A 5,908-nucleotide genomic window follows, 5' to 3' on the forward strand; every position below is an offset into this window, starting at 1 on the left:
TCCCAGAATTCTGAAGGAGGTGCTTATCCTGCTGAACAGGTGTTCCAAATCATAAGACTTGTACTGGCCTTGCTGGCAGCAACTTCTGGAGAGGATGTAGTGGCCAAATTCCTAGGGGCGACAAGATGGAGGGGAGGATAGGTGCTTTCTAGAAGAAAAGCCAGCACAGTGTCACCACAATAAGGCCCAAGATAATTTGCCAGTAACCACAAAGAAATTTATAAAGACAGAAAAGACAAAAAGGAAGAGATAAGAGGAAGGGGCTGAATCCTCTTTTGAAGGAGGAGAGAAGTCCTCTCTTGCCCTGGGGCATAATATTTCTTTAAAAACACAGGCCAGAAACCAATTGAAAAAGGAGCTGCCTGGCTATATAGAATGTATTTGGCAGGGAGCAAGGTCCATCCAATGGGGATCCCAAACTGGATTATCTCTGGTCAATGGTGGAGAAATTGCAATACTTTCTAGGGTTAGATTACAACCCCGGGCAGACTTTACCTTCTGAAGCAGCGTTATCTTACATCACATATCCCTGATCACTCTCAGTAACAGGGATCCAATCTCACATAGGGATCTTGCAGTTCTCTAAAGTCATCAGCCTTTTACCACTAAACTGTGGTTTGAGTTCCAAAAAATAGCATTTGCTGACTCTGCCAGGTCACAGGTGCCAATATCGTCCTAATCCCGTGAAGCACTCATGCTGTAAAGGAACCCCATCCTACCCAACCACGTGGTGACCAAATTGAGAGGAGAATTGTTGAAAGGGGTAATTACCCACTTAACTATTAAAATCAACCCAGGTTTTTTTTTTTTGTTGTAACTCAAAGACGACTTTATTATTTTTTCTCAACTTTATCTAGATATTATTGACATATAACACATGTAAGTTTAAGGTATACATGGTGACAATTTGATGCATCTATATATTGTGAAATGATTACCATAATAAGGTGAGTGAACACCTCCATCCCCATGTGTAATTTCCATTTTTTTGTGTTAATAATGTTTAAGATCTACTCTCTTACAACATTCAAGAATGTAGTACAATACTGTTAATTATAATCACCTATGCTGCATATTACTTCCCCAGAACTGATTCATCATATACCTAGAAGTTTGTACTCCTTGACCAACATCTTTCCATTTCCTCCACACCCTGGGCACTGGAAACGACCATTCTGGTCTCTGTTTCTATAAGTTAGGATTTTTTTTTTTTAGATTCCACATATAATTGGGAATATAAAATGTGAATTTCTCTGTCTGACTTATTTCACCTAGCAAAATACCAGCAAGTCTATACATATTGTCACAAAAATCAGAATTTCCTTTTTTCAACAGTTGAATAATATTCAGTATACATACATATGTGCAGGATTTTCTTTATCCATTCAATTGTTTTTTTTAAATGTTTTTTTATTACATTATGTTAGTCACCATACAGTACATGCCTGGTTTCTGATGCAAGGTTCGATGATTCATTAGTTGCGTATAACACCCAGTGCACCATGCAATATGTGCCCTCCTTACTACCCATCACCAGTCTATCTCATTCACCCACCCCCTCCCCTCTGAAGCCCTCAGTTTGTTTCTCAGAGTCCAGAGTCTCCCGTGATTCACTCCCCCTTCTGATTACCCCCCTTTCTTTATCCCTTTCTTCCCCTACCGATCTTCCTAGTTCCTATGTTCCATAGATGAGAGAAATCATATGATAATTGTCTTTCTCTGCTTGACTTATTTCACTTAGCATTATCTCCTCCAGTGCCGTCCATGTTGCAGCAAATGTTGAGAACTCGTTCTTTCTGACAGCTGAGTAATATTCCATTGTATATACGGACCACAGCTTCTTGATCCAGTCATCTGTTGAATGGCATCTCGGTTCCTTCCACGATTTGGCTATTGTGGATAATGCTGCTATGAACATTGGGGTGCATATGGCCCTTCTCTTCACTACGTCTGTATCTTTGGGGTAAATACCCAGTATTGCAATGGCTGGGTCATAGGGTAGCTCAATTTTTAACTTTTTAAGGGACCTCCACACTGTCTTCCAGAGTGGCTGCACCAACCTGCATTCCCACCAACAATGTAGGAGGGATCCCCTTTGTCCACATCCTCTCCAGCAATTGCTGTTTCCTGCCTTGCTGATTTTTGCCATTCTAACTGGCATAAGGTGGTAACTTAGTGTAGTTTTGATTTGAATTTCCTTGATGGCTAATGATTTTGAACATTTTTTCATGTGTCTGTTAGCCATTTGTATGTCCTCATTGGAAAACTGTCTGTTCATATCTTCTGCCCAATTTATGATTTGTTTATTTGTTTCTCACGTATTGAGTTTGAGTTCTTTGTAGATCTTGGATACCAGTCTTTTATCTGTAGCATCATTTGCAAATGTATTCTCCCATTCCGTGGGCTGCCACTTATTTTTTTTTTTTATTGTTTCCTTGGCTGTGCAGAAACTTTTTATTTTGATGAAGTCCCACATGTTCATTTTATCTTTTTTTTCTCTTGCCTTTGGAGATGTGTCATGAAAAAGGTTGCTTTGGCTGATGTCATAGAGGTTGTTGCCTATGTTGTCCTCCAGGATTTTGATGGATTCCTGATTCAATTCTTTTTTTTTTATTTTTTTTATTTTTTAATAATGATTTTTTATTATATTATGTTAGTCACCATACAGTACATCCCCGGTTTTCGATGTAAGGCTCGATGATTCATTAGTTGTGTATAACACCCAGTGCACCATGCAATATGTGCCCTCCTTACTACCCATCACCGGTCTATCCCATTCACCCACCCCCCCTCCCCTCTGTAGCCCTCAGTTTGTTTCTCATAGTCCATAGTCTCTCATGTTTCATTCCCCCTTCTGATTACCCCCCTTTCTTTATCCCTTTCTTCCCTTACTGATCATTCTAGTTCTTATGTTCCATACATGAGAGAAATCATATGATAGTTGTCTTTCTCTGCTTGACTTATTTCACTAAGCATTATCTCCTCCAGTGCCGTCCATGTTGTAGCAAATGTTGAGAACTCATTCTTTCTGATTGCTGAGTAATATTCCATTGTATATATGGACCACAACTTCTTAATCCAGTCATCTGTTGCAGGGCATCTCGGCTCCTTCCACGATTTAGCTATTGTGGACATTGCTGCTATGAACATTGGGGTGCATATGGCCCTTCTCTTCACTACGTCTGTATCTTTGGGGTAAATACCCAGTAGTGCAATGGCTGGATCATAGGGTAGCTCAATTTTTAACTTTTTAAGGGACCTCCACACGGTTTTCCAGAGTGGCTGTACCAACTTGCATTCCCACCAACAATGTAGGAGGGATCCCCTTTCTCCACATCCTCTCCAACATTTGTTGTTTCTTGCCTTGTCTATTTTTGCCATTCTAACTGGCGTAAGGTGGTATCTCAGTGTGGTTTTGATTTGAATTTCCTTGATGGCTAATGATTTTGAACATTTTTTCATGTGTCTGTTAGCCATTTGTATGTCTTCATTGGAAAAGTGTCTGTTCATATCTTCTGCCCCTTTTTTGATTTGTTTATTTGTTTCTCGTGTATTGAGTTTGAGAAGTTCTTTGTAGATCTTGGATACCAGTCCTTTATCTGTAGTGTCATTTGCAAATATATTCTCCCATTCCGTGGGCTGCCTCTTAGTTTTTCTGACTGTTTCCTTGGATGTGCAGAAACTTTTAATCTTGATGAAGTCCCATAAATTCATTTTATCTTTTGTTTCTCTTGCCTTTGGGGATGTGTCATGAAAAAGGTTGCTTTGGCTGATGTTGTAGAGGTTGCTGCCTATGTTCTCCTCTAGAATTTTGATGGATTCCTGTCTCACATCGAGGTCTTTCATCCATTTGGAGTTTATTTTTGTGTATGGTGTGAGATAGTGGTCAAGTTTCATTCTTTTGCATGTAGCTGTCCAATTTTCCCAGCACCATTTATTGAAGAGACTGTCTTTTTCCCACCGGATGTTTTTTCCTGCTTTATCAAAGATTAGTTGCCCAAAGAGCTGAGGGTCCATTTCTGGGCTCTCTATTCTGTTCCATTGGTCTATGTGTCTGTTTTTGTGCCAGTACCATGCTGTCTTTGTGATCACAGCTTTGTAGTACAGCTCGAAATCCGGCATTGTGATGCCCCCAGCTTTGTTTTTCCTTTTCAACAGTTCCTTGGAGATTCGGGGTCTTTTCTGGTTCCATACAAATTTCAGGACTATTTGTTCCAGTTCTTTGAAAAACGTTCTTGGTATTTTGATCGGGATAGCATTGAAAGTGTAGATTGCTCTGGGTAGCATGGACATTTTAACTATGTTAATTCTTCCGATCCATGAGCATGGAATATCTTTCCATCTTTTTATGTCTTAATGGACGCTTAGTCTGTTTCCATCTTTTGGCTACTGTGAAAAATGCATTGAACATGAGAGTAAGGATATCTCTTCAAAAAAGTGGTTTAATTTTCTCCAGACATATATCCAGAAGAGAAATTGCTGGATCATATGGTATTTCTATTTTTACTTTTAAAAGGAGCCTCAACATTGTTTTTCATAATGGCTATATCAAATTTATATTCCCCACCAACAAGGAACAAGGATTTCCTTTTCTCCACTCTTGTTTCCTTGTCTGTTTTATAATAGTCATTCTTTTTTTTTATTATGATATGTTAGTCGCCATACAGTACATCATTAGTTTTTGATGTGGTGTTCCATGATTCATTGTTTGCGTATAACACCAGATGCTCCATCCAATACGTGCCCTTCTTTTTTTTTTTTTTAAAGATTTTATTTATTTATTTGACAGAGGCAGAGACAGCCAGGGAGAGAGGGAACACAAGCAGGGGGAGTGGGAGAGGAAGAAGCAGGCTCTCAGCGGAAGAGCCTGACATGGGGCTCGATCCCAGAGCTCTGGGATCACGCCCTGAGCCAAAGGCGATGCTTAACAACTGCGCCACCCAGGTACCCTAATATGTGCCCTTCTTAATACCCATCACCAGGCTAACCCATCCTCACACCCCTCTACCCTCTAAAACCCTAAGTTTGTTTCCCAGAGTCCATAGTCTCTCCTGGGTCATTTCCCCTCTGTTTCCCCCGCCCCCTTCATTTTCCCCTTCCTTCTCCTACCAATCTCCTTGCTATTCCTTATGTTCCACAAATGAGAGAAAACCTAATGATAATTGTCTTTCTCTGCTTGACTTATTTCACTTAGCATAATCTCCTCCAGTCCCGTCCAAGTTGCTGCAAATGTTGGGTAATCATTCTTTCTGATGGCTGAGTAATATTCCATTGTATATATGGACCACATCTTCTTAAACCATTCATCTGTTGAAGGGCATCTTGGCTCCTTCCACAATTTAGCTATTGTGGACATTGCTGCTATGAACATTGGGGTACGGGTGCCCCTTCTTTTCACTATATCTATCTTCTGGGTAAATACCTAGTAGTGCAATTGCTGGGTCACAAGGTAGGTCTATTTTTAATTTTTTAAGGACCCTCCATACTGTTTTCCAAAGTGGCTGTACCAACTTGCATTACCACCAACAGTGTAAGACGGATCCCCTTTCTCCACATCCTCTCCAACATTTGTTGTTTCCTGCCTTGTCAACGTTTGCCATTCTAACTGGTGTAAGGTGGTATCTCAATATGGTTTTGATTTGAATTTCCCTAATGGCTAATTGTTGAACATTTCTTCATGTGTCTGTTAGCAATTCATATGTCTTCATTGGAAAAGTGTCTGTTCATAACTTCTGCCCATTTTTTATAATAATATTTTTAATTATATTATATTAGTCACCGTGCAGTACATCCCTGGTTTTTGATGCAAAGTTCCGTGATTCATTAGCTGCGTATAACACCCAGTGCACCATGCAATACGTGCCCTCCTTACTACTCATCACCGGCCTATCCCATTCCTCCACCCCCC

This window comes from Ursus maritimus (assembly GCF_017311325.1).
Source record: "Ursus maritimus isolate PB19 chromosome X unlocalized genomic scaffold, ASM1731132v1 scaffold_X1, whole genome shotgun sequence".
Classification (NCBI taxonomy): domain Eukaryota; kingdom Metazoa; phylum Chordata; class Mammalia; order Carnivora; family Ursidae; genus Ursus; species Ursus maritimus.